General features: G+C 41.5%; 1 protein-coding gene across 1 annotated transcript in view; it reads left to right on the top strand.

The window, feature by feature from the left end:
- Nucleotides 1-17386, top strand: part of zswim5 (zinc finger, SWIM-type containing 5) — a 63460-nt gene that overhangs the window by 21382 nt on the left and 24692 nt on the right. The window lies entirely within an intron of this gene.

The raw sequence follows: 17386 nt of genomic DNA, 5'->3' as shown, positions 1-17386 counted from the left end.
TTTCGAAGGCTTATCAAACACAGTATAAAAGATACCACACTATTTTACCTGAATGCAGCGAAATGTCAGTTCCAAATGAACCAGTACATTTATTCTCAGCAAGTTAATTAAAGCATGAAACTAAACAGATGATTGAAATGTACAAAAATCACATAAAGACCTCTTTGCTGTACAAGACTAGTTCTCTGTGGACTCTGACTTCTACATGCTCTCCATAATTTCCACTGGGAGTCAGATTAGATGAAACTTTAATGGCCCCTGTGGGTAAAGTGGGTCTGATCACAGATCTACCCTGCACATCACCATACATTACATTACATTTAGCACTTAGTTGAGGCCCTTATCCAGGGAGACCTATACGCTGTTTCTAGTTTGTCACTGTCAAGTAAATTGTTGCCTCTTTTCAGTTTCAGTAGAAAGCACAGCTTTTACCTATGCTGTGGTTGAGTCGTCTTTTCTTTTTCTAAGAAAGAGTGAAATGACCCCAAAATGCTAAGAAAAGGTTCTTCACTGCTTGCTTTATGAAATGAAAGGAGATAATGACTTCCCACAAATCCTTGCAACAGCAACATTTATTGACCCATGTCAATAACATCCTCTGTCGCATATTTGCATATCTTGGTAGAACTGCAATTGGATTGTTTTGATTTTTTAAATAATGTTTAATATCAGGGTCAACGATATATATAATATATATCATCTTTTTGACTTGTATAATAGAAGACTTCATGTCTATCTGTGGAGAATCCTCCCATTGTTTTGGGATAACTTCAGCGAGAGCAGACAGGGCCTCTGAGCTCACTGGCTTCAATGCAGGGCCGTCGCCGAGCACACTGCACTGTTTTTCCAAGCTCTATTCATTAATTCATTTCTTATTGGGACGAAGATAACAGGATTAGTGCTCCAAGCATCCAGGAGTCAGCGGGGAGGGAGGGGGACCCCTTAACCCTCCTCCCTCCCTGCAGACAATGGCTGTGTGAGTGTGTATGTGTGTGTGTGTGTGTGATTGTGTGGGTTTATGTTTGTGGCCTTGCCAGATGGGGACCAGTCCTTCTTCCAACTAAAAAAATCTGTTGTGCGCGCACACACACACACACACGCACACACGCACCACATTCTCCAGCTCTCATCCTCCTTCTTCTGGTTTGTGTCCAATCATCCACTTCTCTCTATTGTCTACTGGCTTCTAGCAGCACTGTCTCGACAAAGCCAAGAACCACAATGTTTTTGACCAAATTTTGTAATAACTATTATTGTTAATACAAAATTGTGAGAAAGAAAATTACTAGCCCTTTGTGGATATGATAATCAAACAGAGGCAGTCATAGTTAATTTAAATCTTGTAGAACAGTAAAGTAGCTCAAAAGAAACCTTTTAATGAAGCCCTCAAAGCTACAAAGGCTGCATCACACTATTACTTGTGGGTTTGCATAGGAGGATATATATATATATGAATATAAATGTCATCAAGCTTGAATTTCCAGTAATAAAACTCATATAACCTACTTTTAATATCCACACTTTTGTGGTAATGCATATATAATCATACAAAATATAGCAAATAGTATTCAGATACTGATTTTTATATTGGTTACCATGGCAATGACCAAAGCTTTAGGCTTCTTATAGCTATAAGGTCAGCTCTAATTCATAAAGCCCGAGTGTGTTTTCATTTTCAGTTCATAATATGATGTGGTGTGATACCTACAAAAGGAAGCGCACATTTGAGTTTGAGCTCCATTTGTATCCTCTTGTGCACTATAGAGCAGTCTTCTTTTGGGACCCCTGAACTGCAGTATCCCACCTTTTTTGCCCTCACCTGACTAGGTAAATAAAGTATTCAGCTAATCCTGAGCTCGCAGACCACACCTGACTTAGCCAATCGGCTGTGGGCCAAGCAGGAAGAGATGATACAATATTCAGGGCAGGGGTCAAACAGGAGAAGGGTCGAGAGCCACAGCTGTAATGCAATTAACAGATTCCACAAAACGAGCTGAGTGTAAATCTGACTGAAGAGGATGGTTTATAGTTATTGTTAATTATAGTGTCAGTTAAGTTATGACATTGCATGTGGCACCTTTTAAGACATTGCTGTGAAAGAACAGGTCGTGATATACAAGCACAGCCCAGGTTGTCTCCCTGTTCGCTCTTTGATTTGGCTCCCTCGCCTTCTTACACATCCTTCGGTCCCCTACCGCCCCTCCCTCTGTACAGACAGAGTCTATGGCCTCCTTGCACTGTTACTGTGGAGAAAACGGCAGTGTGCGTCGCTGGAATGCAAGCAGACACACATTCCTACGCACACATACACACATTCTCTCTCACAACCACCCGGTGTCCTGCCAGCTTTGCGGGTCATTGTATTTGGCACGTGGCCACTATCTCCCCTATGTTGCACACGCACACACACAAACGCACACACACACACTCGCCCCCTGCCTGACTCCTGCCTTGGCAGACAGCTCCTGCTGAGTAAGGAGGCCCTCGCTCTCTTCCTTTCTTTCTCTCTCCTCGATTTACTTTTCAGACCAGCCCTTCTCTCCCCACAGAAGTCTCATCTCATCCCTTCCCACATATTTAACATCTCCTTAACCTGCAGAGACTAAGTAAACCCAAGGCACCCAGCACCCACGCCCTTCCCCCCCCCCACCCCGACACCAGCCCCCATCGTTCAAAAGGTTTTACCGTCAGAGCTAAGCCGTGCCGCATGCTTTTGAATTGACGCATTGTTACTGGATGTGAAGATTTAACTTTGGCCATTAGTCATGTCTTTATTCTCCCGCTGGCAGTAATGTCTCAACAGCTCAGAATTAGAGGTGGGGCATTGGGGATTCAGACAGCTACATTTAGCCTTAAGCTATAGATGATGTTTCACAATGGCAGTTTATGGCCCGGATTGACAAATCCCTTCACAGTGACTCGCATATTAATTACGGATGCCGGCTGCTGCAAAAACAAAAGTTTGGCTTCAGTCGAACAAGGGTGAAACTTCAACATACAGAGGCTCTTGTTCTTGACCATTGTTGAAACTCATTCACTGAGCATGCTGGCTGTTGATGCAGGGATATGTAAACTGAATGACATGCGAGTCACTGGGACAAGTGTTGAGCTGTTTGCTTACTGTAACAATACTAACTGTACAATGAATACTGTTCTGCAAGCCACGTAGATAATAACAGTATTTAGTGCTTTGTGAAAAATGGGGTGGGTAGGGTGTTGTTTTTTTCTCCACCACCATGAAGTCCTGTCTGAGCTGACTGCTTTTACATTCTCAAAGGTTGTTGCTTGTATAAGAATTATGGTCAAATCTCCCTTCAGCTTATTCTATAACACGTTTGCAATGAATAAGGAGGAAGTCTTAAATATTTTTAATACGTACTATCCAACTTGCTAGGTTTTCTGTTCCAACATTGCTAAAGAAGCCAACTTGTGGCATCTGATTAACGTACTCTAAATTGCTTAAATTTACATACTTTAGACATAAATGTCAACCTGAACTAGTCCTCCTTGTACAGGTGTGATTGTGGTCTATTTTGTTATGTCTTGTAAAATGTCCGTATGCAACAGCGAAAGCCTCCTAATCGATTGACATGCAATGACACCTGATTGTATGAAAAGCTAATTGTGTTTTTTGTCTCGTCAATGGAATCCCTTGCTGTTTCCTATATAATAAAGAACACAGCAATGTAAGACCAAAGGGGATTTAGTCTGAAATCCTCGAGCGTCCTTGCCTATATTTTTCATAAGTCTGCATTCTCTCTTGCTCAATGTTTCATAATTATAGCCGGTTGCATGGACCTGGTACCATTACTGAGACAGAGGCTCTTTGCTGATAATTGGCCTCTGATCTGTTCAGCCAACAGTCCTAATCAGCTGTTGATCACATGGAACAATATTCTTTTGTGCAGGAACAATGCCCTTGATAATGCCTTATCTGCCTCTCAATGGTTGACAGCTTTGAGTTCCACTAAAGAAATGTATAAAACAAACATGACGATGTACTTTATGCAACCAACATTGTGACTACCATGTCACATTGAGCCATTTCTGTGGACTCCAGGCTGTCTGTCTGTGGTCAGATTTGTGGTCAGATTTGTATATTTAAACATTATTTAACCTGGTAGGCATTATCGAAAAATATCCTCAGATATATCTGGTTTCACAGCAACTCCTCAGAGTGGCTTTCGGATGTCATTGCTACAGATATTTGTCCATTTAGTGATACAACTTGGGAAAACCGTTTTTGTATGGTTAACCATGGAAAACAACACTAGGCAGATAATGGAGGGACAATCATAGAATGTGCTTGCATTACGGATTGAATTATTAGTGTTCGTCCTTCATGAACTTAGAACTCGCCGTCCCTTGGCTCACAAGTTCAAACCGGTTTTCAGACTATCTGGCAACAAACTTGAGGTACAAGTCTGTCCCAAATATTCACCCAGCTTCCTTTACAGCTGCGAGCTGAGGTTTGTTCAAGGTCTTCTGTTTCTTTTCCAACTCTTGTTTCTAAGTTGAATAGAGGATCCTGTTGTATTTCTTTTGTATAGCCGGCACTTCTTCACTGGGATCTGTGGAACACAACTCGTTGTAAGTTCTGAGGCTCTCCATAGCTACCCTTTTCAAATATACCTGAGAAGAGGTGGAGAAATTGTGTGTGTATATCAGTGTGTGTCTTTAGGTCTGTGTGTATTTGTCTTTCATTGTCATGCCAAGGACAAGCAGCCTTGTCCCGTGCCAAGTGGTGCCAAGCCAGCTGGCTGTCGCTCATGCTTTTGTTTTGTGCAATGCTCTGTATTCAGCCCACGACACACATTGTTGTGAAGAGCCTTTCACTTGCTCTCCCTTCCTCGTCCCCTTTGTGTGTGTGTAGGTGTGGGTGTGTGAGTGTGTGTGTCTTTATTGCAGTGACCTTGATGTGGGGCAAGAACTAGAAACACGAGTAGGCCCAAAGAGAGCAATAGGAAGAAGTTAGAAATGAAATGTTGCTTCATGTAATTACCTACTTAATATTCACTGGTGTTTGACTGTGGACATACTGTACACTCTGGTTTTGTCTGTTGTTACACCTCAGAGGTGAAGGGGCACTGCTAGGCTTTGTGTTCAAATTCTGTTCATCTGTACATTGTATATGTGCCATTCCTGTGTGTGCTCTCTAGTAAAACAGAAAAGCGAAGAAAATATTCTTAGATTGATGCGTTTAGAAATGTATGTCAATGGACCATCTGAAGTGCACATTTTTTTCTCTAAGAAGAACACAGGAATTGTGTTTTGCTAGGTTGTCAAAAAGCATCTAAAAAAATATTCCCTGTCAGAATGGACAGGGCTGCATCCAACAACTCTTAGAACTTTTTGATAGTGACCTTTTGATTTTTCTGGCCAGATGTCTAAATGGGAAATTATGTTGAACAAATGTCTGTAGTTTATGATACATTTTAATTCTTCATTTAACTATTGCTGATACCAAAAGTGTTGGAAAGTTCTCAGGCCACTTTGTACCTGGAAGTACAGTAGCAAAGCAAAGTCCATCCTTGTGTCTTAGCTAGATGGTGTAGCGAGAGCCAAGAGTCATAAGTTCCCTCAGCATATTGAACCATCATTTTAAATGCTGCTGAAAGGTCTTTAAGCTGCCAGTCTTGAAGAAGTAAGTATTTTACAGCGAAATTGTTTGGTATATCACAACAACAACTTTAATGCTGTTATCTTATTTCGATATCTTTTTCCTTCAGCGCTATTTAAATGTCTTGGCCGTGGTGTTACAACATCCCTGCTAATAAAACAGACCAAGTAGATTCGACTTGAACTGCAGTTGTAGAAAGAGAATATCTCTAAAGAAGTTGATTGGCTGGGTAAACCCCTGTGGTGACCCATGAGAGGATAGGTTTAAAGTGTCTACTCATGAATATTCATGAATGGAGTCCAGCCCCCCCTTTCCAGTCTCCCGCTACCTCATGTGTCCATAGCTGTTTTTAAATCTACATAATTTGGGTTGAAGTGCCTTTCAGATGGCCTTCCCTGTTCTGACCCTTTCCGGAAACCAGGGAGAGACACACTTGTGTGTGTCTGTGTGTGTGTGTATGTGGGTGGTGGACAAACAAGATGACACGAGAAGGTATGAGAAAGAAATAACAAGGAAGAGAATTTAAGTCATACAAAGGGATAGTGTGTGACAGATAGAGTGAGATAAGGTGGAGTCATGCTACATTTACACTGTGGTTTAAAAAAAAGCAGAAAACTTCGTGTGAGCATTTGGTCAACAACATTAGAAATGAAGATGGTCAAACAAGAACAACTATTTATTATACATCCATTTAAATTAAAGTCGGTCATTGTGTCAGACAGTCAGAGAAACTGTTGACAGGCTTCATCGTCACTGGAAGGGTAGACGGGAGACTTGGACACCTTTGTGCTGTAAAATGTATCTTGTATCACACCCTCCTTGTCAATCAACTTAACCAGAGTTTAGCATCATTCTCCATTTGCAAACCATTACCAATGCTATTATCATTGCCATATAGTCAACACAGGTACAATATTAATGCAGTATCTGACATTAAATGAGTCTCCACTAATGCGTGTTGGGATAGGTTTTTAATTTTCTTGTCAAGATGGAGTATCTCTGGCATGTGACTCTGTTTCAGAATGTTATTTAACAATTACCTCACTGTTCTCTTCCCTTCTCATCTTGTCTGTCAAGTTTGTGTCAGAATGAACTTGTCGTCGTGAACTTTTGGCTGGTTGGATCTCAGGGCTTAGGGATGCAACAATTGCATCTGCAATTGGATTTGATGCATATCTGTAGCTCAGACATCATCAAGATTTTAAATTTTTCAGACTGAAAAATAAGTTATGCACGGAGGTTAGGGTTAGCCTCACTGGAAATCTCTAAAGAGGAGATCTAAATGCACCCTCATCAGACTCCATTCACCCAAAGTAGTGAATTAAATAAGGTGTATGGAAGTCTGATAGAAATCATGTCCAATGAAATCAGACTTTATTATCTCTGCCTTTTATGTAATCAAGCACATATTAAGAACAAGGAGACCATGGTCCAACACACATGGATACCTGTTTGGGGTTTCACAATGTGTTTGAGCCACTTATATAATTATTTCAATGTAATCCTTTATAAATTGCAAATAATTTAGCTCTTAAAATCTATGTACATATATCATAGTAATAAAGAAATGTAGAACTGATTATCATTGACATAGCCATCAGTATCAATCCAATGTTTGGCATGCACAGTTCAGACAAAAGGCCAGGGTATGCATAAAGCAGAGTAGTATGATGTGTCATCCAGTTATGTTGCTGTTCATTCTGTAGCTACTTGCAGTTTCCTCTCTTCAAGGTTGGCCTGCTCTCATAGGTCGTGGTGAGATAATCATTCAGACACAGACAACAGCACAACCTTTTAAAACTCTCTCCTTGAAGGCAATGTTTGAGTTTGTACAAAGTAACTAATGTATTAAGATAAGAAAGAGCCATTTAGAAAGTTTGTGTGCAAAATTCTGAATGCAACTCACTCCCAGTTCTGATTTTGGGTGTGAGTTGACTGGTTTCAGATGCCGTTCGAATGTCCAACAAGCAGTGACCCCTTTAATCAATGAAGGACCCAGAATGGAACCCTGAGGGACCCCACATCACAGAGTAGCAGAGAAGCCACTTCATATAATGGCACAGTTTATGACTCCATGTCTGTGTGTTCAATTTTTTTCATAGGTATACTAATTTTAAAGTATCATACAGTCAAATATGTAAATAGCAGGACTACAACAATGTACTAAATGTAGTAAACTTGGGAGTTTCTTATTTGTGTTTACTTCCAGGTAATTAACAGTTAACTTAGAGCTGTAAAGTGCTGTTTCTGTTGTCAACATGAAAGCAGTTTGTATGTTCGTTTTCTGCAAAGCACAGGTAGTATTAAGCGAAGGCGTGGCTGTTTAACGACTATTATTTCAACAACTTTGTTGAAATACATTCCAAAGCATAAAAGAATGTAGGTCAAGTTTGCCTTCCTTTAAGAGCCTTCACAATAGCAGTTTTCGGTGCCAGGGGGGAAATACCAGAGGGTTGGGAATGGCTGACAAATACCGGTGCTTCATCCTCCTGACAACTGCACACTAATGAAAAGTTGATTGATTCACGGTCAAATGAGCAGGTTGAGGATTTGAGTTTCATTGAGTTTCTTTGTGATTACTTCATCAAAAACTTCGGTAAAGTAAGCAGACAAAGGGCCACTTCTTTGGAATGTCATTTGACTGGTCCCATAATACCAATGGCAGTTTCAGCATACTTCTTTATGGTGTAAAGAATAAAACTCTTGCTGTCCAAAATGTTTGTGAGCTGAAAGATACTTAAGCATAGAACTAAGCAGACATACAGAGTTCAACTGTTTGGAGGGTTTTGATCTAGAAATACCTTGAGTCTGATAATCATTTGGTAAAGCTTTGTATATGGATGAAAAATGCAGCACACCAGAGCCACACATTCTCATACACACCTAGTATATACAGTAGACATGCACTCACTCCCACATCCAACTCTAGCCTCAGGGTTGTTATTACTAGCCCTTCACTGTCCATACAGAGGGGATTGGAAGGCTTGCATCACTGTTGGTTCAATCTCAAGCCGTTCCTGCACTGCGTGAATCCAGGCTATTGTGATGAGATGTGATGTACGTGTGAGTGTGTGTGCAAGTGGTGCCGTATTGAGCCAGGACAGCAAGTACAGCCCCATCCCTCCTATATGTTACCAACTCTGTGATAAAGAGCTGAGATCTTCCTCATGAAGAATGAAGAGGACAGAAATAAAAATACATCTAGAAAAGTAGTTTATTTTAAAGTGCATTAATGGAGGGAAAAATGAAAAGAGCAACTGAAGGAATGAACAGAGTAAGTCAGAGAATGGCCCGCCTGTCGTAAAGGTCTTTCTCCCTCTGTGTGGGTGTATCTGTGTTTGTAACTGAATGAATTTCTAGCAACTGGAAACCTTTTCTTTTGTAAACTCAAGTCTCTGCCAGAGAGCATTGTGGAACACTGTTTATCATCCTCCCCTCCATTGTTGTGTGTGTGTGTGTGTGTGTGTGTGTGTGTGTGTGTGTGTGTGTGTGTGTGTGTGTGTGTGTGTGTGTGTGTGTGTGTGTGTGTGTGTGTGTGTGTGTGTGTGTGTGTGTGTGTGTGTGTGTGTGTGTGTGTGTGTGTGTGTGCGCGCACATGCATGATGTGTGTCGTTGTGTGATAGTTGACATTATCAGATGATTGCTCCCACGGCTCTTCCTGTGTGTGCACGCGCATGCTGTTTGTTTGTGTGTTTTGACATTTGACATTATTGGACTATTGCTTGTGGGTGGGTATGTATATGTGTGTTGGTGTGAATACTTTCCATTCAAACGTGGCCTGTGGTCTGACAACAAAACTACCCCATGTTTCACTTCTTCATACTTGTTGTTGACCGAGCTAAACAAACCTGTGTCAGTGTTTTCTCATATTGAAGTTAACTGGTTTGAAGCTGTGTAGCTTTGTAGTTTGCAGCTTAAGCCTCTGTGGTAGACATTTTTTGTGATATGTGGGTTGTTATAGCTGATCTGATATTGGTACCAACTTTCATAAAGGAAATATGAGGTGTCTGCCCGGAAGCCATCATATTTCTTTTAAACTAATCACACTGTTCACAGTGACACATTTTCATATCAAAATAAAATAAAAAAGGTCACATTCTAACATGAGTATGGTGAATTAAGGAAACAAATGTTGTGACTGAGTAAGAACATTGGTTTCTGCCTATCCAGACTAAAACACGACCATGGAGTTTTTTAACTAAAATGGTGTGTTTTGAAAACCAAAATTAAGGGGCTCGCAAAATGAGGTTTTGTGTTGATGCCAGGTCTGAAAGTGGCATTTTTAAATATACCAAATCTTTCTGGCGGAATTTTCGAAATATGTTACTAAAACAATGTAGCAGACATGTAGAAAATATTCTTTTAATGGAATGGTTCAGCAGTAGAAAGTAGTGGGAGACGATGAGAAACCATGATGTAACTTCAATGATACAGAATATAGTGTTTTACAAATATTAGCTTTGAAATAGCTAAACCTGACCTAAATTACTCCTGTAACCACATTTACAGTTGACTAAATCTGTAAAAGAGTGAACACGAATGAGAAGAACGGCCAGTGTGTTCTCTTTGCTGGGAATCTGGTTTCACTGAAATTAATGACACTTTTAACTCGGTGCTTATGTCTCTCTCTGAATACTGAGGTAGTGTTGTTGTCTGGCAGAAATAAATTACTTCCTTTGCAGAATGAAACACACTTTATATTAACCCTGATCCCAGCTTTAGACAGCTGATTCAATGGAGGAGACCTGCTTCTACTATAATGCAGTACTGACTTTGTCAACAGAGCTTGCATCAGTCACACAGTCTGTTTGAGTTTGTTTAATGGTGGACAGCGTTCCCTCACTTGTACTTCATTACTTTTCTCATATGGTGTGTTCCATTTATAGTTCCTCATTTTCTCTCATCATTTGTCTTTTCAGTTCATGTTCATTTCAGAAATTAGGTTTGTCATTATATATCTGCCTGTCCAAGCAAGCCAGACCACCCCCTCCATCCATCCATCCTCCCCCTCCAGTAGCTGCTCTCTTCCCTCTGCCTGGGCTTCCTTCGCAAGGCCTCCTGGCTGCTGCCTGCCTGCCAGCCGCCTCTCACCCATTGTGGGCTAACAATGGCAGGCGAGGCCCCAGCCTCGAGGCCTACAGCCTGGGTCTTAGAGGGGATGTCGGGGTGGGCGGTGCTTATGGAGGAGGGGGTGCGCTTGCCTGTGAAAGGCTGCCTCTATGGGGGCAGCCAGTAGGGGAGGGAACCCTGAGGGGAGTTGGGGGACCAAGAAAAAGCAGGTCACGCCCAGATTAAAATTCAATGTATGCCCCTTGTACGACTGTCTGCCTATGTCAGCAAGCTGGCCTTGGTACACAGTGCATATTTGTGTGTGTGGGGATTCTTAGGTTTTTCAAGGTGCCATGCTGGGATGAGAGAGAGAAAAGGGAGGAAGATAAGACCAGACATTAGAGCGACGGGAGTAAAGACTGGGGGGGGATTGGGGAGAAATGTGTGTGAGTGGATAGGAAAAAGAAGGAGGTAGTAATCAGTGTCTCCCTCATCATGGCTTTGCTTCAGTTGTTTTGAGCTCAACACACCTTCAGGGTGTGTGTGTGTGTGTGTGTGTGTGTGTGTGTGTGTGTGTGTGTGTGTGTGTGTGTGTGTGTGTGTGTGTGTGTGTGTGTGTGTAGGGGTGTCTTCTTAATGGGGTAACAGCAGAGTCATAATGTATGCAAGAAAAAGCTGATTTGGTGATGCATGCTTCCTTTGTGTTGATGCTGCTGCATTTTGGGAGGGGGGGGGGTCTCTGTGCGTGCACACACAAACACACAAATACACACACACACAATTCAATCCCCCTCTGTTTTGGGCCCCATCTCCATATGGTGGCTTGGCTTGATGAGAGCTTGATGAAGTCAACCAGAAGTCCCCCACCCCTGTGTTTGTGTGTGTGTGTCTGCACAAATCTGTGATTGCTTTTCAGCTAATGGATAAATGAGAGTTTCACCCTTGCAGTGCTATTGTGTATGTGCGTGTGTGAGAGAGAGGGGAGCGAGAGCATGTGTGGATCGTCAGCTTGTATATTGGCTTGCAAGCTGTTTTCATTATATTTCATTATTCATGTTTCATGCATGATTGTGCAAGTGATCAGCTCTGTTGGGTTGGAGGCTAATCAGGGGGTGGAAAGGTTTCTAAACTGAGACATACAGACAGTCCAACAAAACCTCAAATGTCACAACCTTTGCGTTGGACAAATATTTCCCAGAATGTACTGAAAGAAAAAACGATCTTGTCGAAGTGAAACCAAAACATCACACGCAACCTACAGTTCGTATTTATTGTTCAGATTTGCCAACAGGGATTGAACTGAGTCCATGTCTGAAATTTCTGCTTCTTTGTTAGATATGAACCCCCGGTGAGACTCACTCACTGTTACTATGGCAAATGGGCAACCAGATTAACCAGTAAACTGGCAGCATTTATTTTCATTTCCCCGAGTATGCTCAGAATTCAAACAATGATTAACCTTCAACAAATGTGAGCACCAAAAATAAACCGTCTGTAAATGTTTCCAAGTCAAAGAGTTTTTGCCTTTGCAGCACGGCTTTCTTCAGAGCCTCTCTAAGAGTGTCATCTGCTTGACAAGCCAAGGTCAATTTTAGCTCATTTTGAAAAGTCTTTGAAGTTACTTTTGTTCAGTCTATAGATTGATTTGGCTTCTTTTGTCAGATACTGGCTTTTAGCTGTATATTAAACAAAACACTGATTAATGAAACTGGATTTGTGTATCAAATGTTCAGCTTTGTGCTCAATTGTATTTGTGCACAAACTACAAATGCTTGGCTTTGTACCTCCTTCCTCTGTGTATGTACATGAACGGCGCCACAGTGAGCTTTTTCTTTCTTTTCTCTTTTTGTTGCTACCTCGTCGTTCCTTATGTTGTGTCCGCCAACACAGAATGGAGCCATTTTGTCTCCTTCAGTTCCTGAAATGAAATATAAGCCTCTTAAATGCATACTTATCTTGCCCTGCAGACTGCGCTTGAAGAACAAACACACACATGCATGCACGCACACACACTAACTAAAGAGGCATTGTAATGCCAGCCCCTTGTTGTTCCTAAGACGGCGGCTGCATGCATATGGCAGATGGTTGTTCCTTTGCTTTGCGTGCCGCCATATTAAACAAAAACCATGGCTAAGGCCACGGCTGGTTTAGGAAAAGGGCAAAGTGCGAGAGAGACAGAGAAGGACAAGACAAAAGAGCAGCAGAGGGAGACAACAGGCTTGGCATATGTAAACACAAGCAGGAAATCCATGTGTATAAGTGCGCATATGTGTGTGCATAACCACATTAACGTTAGATGCATTGCTTACAAAGATGCACAGGGAAAGACACAAACATTCTCCAGAATTAACAAACAAAGATAATCAGGATAGACACACCAGATGAACAGTTTGCTGTAGGGAACGAGCTATACATATGCGATAGCAGATAACATGTGTATGTCGTATGTAGTGTCTGTTTTCATGTGTACGGGTGGTTACACTTATTTAAAAATGGTGTTGCACACTATATGTAAATGAGTATATGTGTGTGGATGTCTTTGGTAAGATGGTGTAATGGTGATTGGAGGGCAAATCCAGTGCGATGACCTTTTATGGCTGTCAGCTCCTTTCATATTCTTACATGTTGGGGTGTGTTGTTAGTGTTTGTGTGTCCATATGATGGTATGTTTCTGTCCTCTTTGCTCAAAGGAAAGGTGGTGGCACACTGAGATACAGGGACCTTTACAGTTTGTCTTCTGCACTTGTCCTGCTTTTAGTCCCAGCGTCTAGCTCTAACAGGGGGCTAACATTAATAAAGGCCCCATTAAATATGAAAATGTTCATACCATGTGGGTTTTTCACACTTTCGCTGCATGAAAAAGACCATGTCAAGTCACCCTAGCTTGTATGTTACAGTTTTGTCCTTTGACAACCGGGTGAACAGTTGACACTTATCAATGGCTTCATTTCAGCACTGATAGGCTAAAACGGCAAACAAAAGCTAGCTCTGTGGGATGATGTGAGCATACATTTAACACATTATTATTTACAGCAGTTGTTATATTTTATAATAAGTTTTAAAAACTGTTTGTCTCATGCAAAAACTAGTTCTGTGCTTTAATATCAGCATATATATCACACGCTCGTTCATGTATTTGTTATAGATAGAGTATATAGTATATATAGTATACTACTCTATATTATTATAGTATAATATAGAGGTAGATATAAAGAGGCAGGCTCCATCGTGCATCTCACTGATTTGTAGCCTCCAGGCATATGAGTGCTCTTCTCTGCATTTAGGATATTGCAGTAGGTTTGTTTGCAGTGGGAATTAAAAGTGCTACTCAATTGCTGCCCTTTTGTACATTAAACTCTACTCCCAGTTGTCGATACTTTGCAACTTTGCACCTTTGATACTAGTATGTTGTGATGCAGGTTTCCATCACACCCCATGCAGTGTGTTGGTAGGTTCATATGCCATCACCTTTGTTGCCTCAAGGGTTAGGAATGGAGTACAATCCTAAGTCAAAGAAATGATAAATCGAAACTGGAATCCCAAGTTTTCTAGCAGACAGTGAATGTAGGTTTTATCACATGCAGGGGAGTGATGCTAGCCTGTCTCTGAGTGTTTGTAGCTTGATACATTTTTTTCTCATGTCTGCGTCTGTGCAGCCAGACAAGGCTGCACGCAACATGGTTTACACTGGAGCTGATTTTTGTGTATGACACACATTTACCAAGGCCCTAACTCTGCTTCACCTCAACCCAGCTTTAGCTTTGTATTCCATATCATTTATTTCTTGTTTGCTTGCAAGCTTTACTGCTCTCGGCAGCTGAAAGCAGCATTTATGGCTTTTCTCCTCTCCAAGTAACCTTCATTCTAGTGCTGCACACGCTCACAATAGCATGAATCGACCAAGTGGCTCTCCATTAACAGCAGCATGTATGCAAGTCTTGAATTGGACCACTTTGGCTTTCATGTAAGATTGCTTGCTTTCAGATCAGACAGATGAAGTCCTTGATTGAATTTCAGACGTTGTCAAGGAATGACGCCATCCCTCCCTCCATCCTTCCATCCATTCCCCATAGCTTTTATCTTTAGCAATATACCTATGTGTGTGCCTGTCAAAAACAGGACTAACAAGCTTTTTATAGGTGCTCTTCCTCATTCTGATGATTTTGATCTGCCTTTGTCCCTCTCTTTATCTCTTGGGCGTTTTTGCTGAACTTCTTTTCAGAGTAATCAGGTTTACATCAAGCTCTACCTTCTCTCCCTCTGGACTTATTTCTCTCTATTTCCCCCATTTTTCTTTTTTTTGTTGCTCTTTGCTCAATCAGGTTGGGAACTTGGGGCTGACACGTCAGCCGTTTGCTGATTTTCACCCGTGTCAGCTTTGTCAGATCTGCAGTTTTACTTTCTTGTAGTTTCTACAGCGGCACATCAGCTGACTTCTTTTTTTCCTCTTCCTCGTCACCTGGTTCTCGCCTCCCCTGTTGCAACAGAATGGAGCAAATCAGCGAATCAATTCAGTGTAATCATGACAAATGAGTCCCGGTGGTTAGCAAGGATTTGTGTGCATGTGTGTGTGGGACATGGGTGCTGGGAAATCACAAATGAATCAATCAACTGTTATCGCATCAGCAAACACTGTAGGAGGGAGAGATGGACGGATGGATGGGTGAATGATGGATGATGGATGGATGGATGGGCAGAGGGGAAGAGGGGAAATTGAGTGTAGTGTGTGTGTGTGTGTGTGTGTGTGTGTGTGTGTGTGTGTGTGTGTGTGTGTGTGTTTCTGTGCATATGCACGTCTGCTGTGCAGAGATAGATGGCTGATTGAATACAGGGCCATGTGGGTGTCTTGTGTGTGTGAATGAGAGCGAGCGGGGGGGGTTCTGTGTTAACCTTGGAGCTGTCAGAACAGATGGGAGATGGGAAGGGCCACAGGCTGCGAGGGATATGTTGGCTGCTGGAGGAGGATGAATCCTCTGCTACTTTTGGAAAGGGGTAGTGATATTAGAGAAGGGATAAAAAGGCAGTGGGATTTTTTTTCCTAGTGGATGCATTTCTGCGGAGGATTGAGTTTCTTGATCAAAGTAAATAGTCATCGACGTAAAAAGAGTGAGGATACAGAGTGACTGAAGTGTTAGGTTTGAGGGTAGCTGAGGAGGATGAGCCAGGGTTTCACAATGATAGTGCGTGTTTTGGTTGTGTTGAGTCAAAATAGACTAAATCTACTCAAGTCGCACTGAGAAACATCATCAACCCACTTACAGTGTTTTTCTAGTGAAATACAGTGATAAAGCACCATAATAACAAGCAGTTAGCATTAGACCATCATTCCAGTGCTGAGAGTTAAAAAAAAGATACCAGTTCATTATATTATTAAATGTTTAACAGACCTTTTAAATAAACAGAGATTTTTGATAATGACTCCCAAACAAGATTTTTTTGATTGCCAAGGTTGTAAGATCTAATGAGCAAATCATGTTATCCATTTCAAGAGTAGATGATGGTGGAAACAATTGCAGTTTGGCTGGCTGAAAAAGTAGTAACTCCAGCTTAAATTTGGGTTACATTAAATAACTGTTTAAAACAGTTTGACTATTGACATCAGTGCTTCCTGGTAGACAAAATATGTCCCCGCCACAAACAGCATGCCTTTGTGTTGTTGAATGAGCTAAGTTTAGGTTTTGCTTTTGAAAGATGTAGCCATCTTTTCTCTCGCAGCCGTTTTTCAAAATTTAGATTAACAATGTAGACGTTGCAGTCAACCCCCAGTCATAGATTCAAGGTTGTGTTGAGACACAGCTGCATTGTTTAGTACAGGTGGGTACTCAAGGCGAAAAGTGTTTATAGCCAAGAAGCTAGGAAGTGACAAATTAAAGAAAAGGACCTTATTATCGAGAGGAGAAATATAATGAAGGCACTTGATCCCTCAGAATTCATTGAGTTCAATAAGTATAAAAAACAGATCTCAAGAAAATCAAGCACCTATGGGAGATTTTAGAGAAGCTTTTTTAGTAGCTACTATCCTCAAAATATCAGATGAGGTAATTGATTTGTAAACAAAAACTGTTCTGTAGGCTTTTGGTGTATCTATATTTGGTTTTCCTTTAATTTCACTCCAATCCATATTACTTAACCAAATGAGAGTAGTGATCCTATGTGGGTGGCAAAATGAAGGAGCCGTTTTTTGCAGTGCACAGTGCTGTGGGGGAAGTAGAAAAATAGAATCAAAGATATTCTCTTGTTGAACTTTAAAATGCACTCTGAGGGGTGGGTGGGGTTTGTCTGTCTGCGAGGTTTGTGGTGAGGCAGGGGTTGAATAAGACTATGCTCTATGTGTGTGTGTGTGTGTGTGTGTGTGTGTGTGTGTGTGTGTGTGGGTGTGGGTGTACATGCTCACATTGGCTCAGCGCCCGGCTCCATCTCCCCAGCTGATTAGGGGGTTAATGGCCTATGAGCGTGAGGAGCTCTCTCCCTCCTGATTTGCTGACTTGCTTATGTGTGGGTGGGGTTTCCATCGAGTGGCAGATGGTGTACAACCAGGAGGGCGGGAGGCAGGGTAAAGTGTGTTTATATGTTCATATATAAACAAAGATATATATATATATTTTTCCAAAATTGTTTGTGGTTTTCTCGCATACATCAATACAGTAGCCGAGCAGGAATTTATCCAAATCTATAAAGTGACTGTATTATTATATGTTGCAATGTCTTTCCCACATG

Source organism: Hippoglossus stenolepis, chromosome 11, assembly GCF_022539355.2.
Source record: "Hippoglossus stenolepis isolate QCI-W04-F060 chromosome 11, HSTE1.2, whole genome shotgun sequence".
In the NCBI taxonomy this organism is placed as follows: Eukaryota; Metazoa; Chordata; class Actinopteri; order Pleuronectiformes; family Pleuronectidae; genus Hippoglossus; species Hippoglossus stenolepis.
Note: the sequence above shows the minus strand (reverse complement) of the source record. Positions and strands in the feature narration are given on the sequence as shown.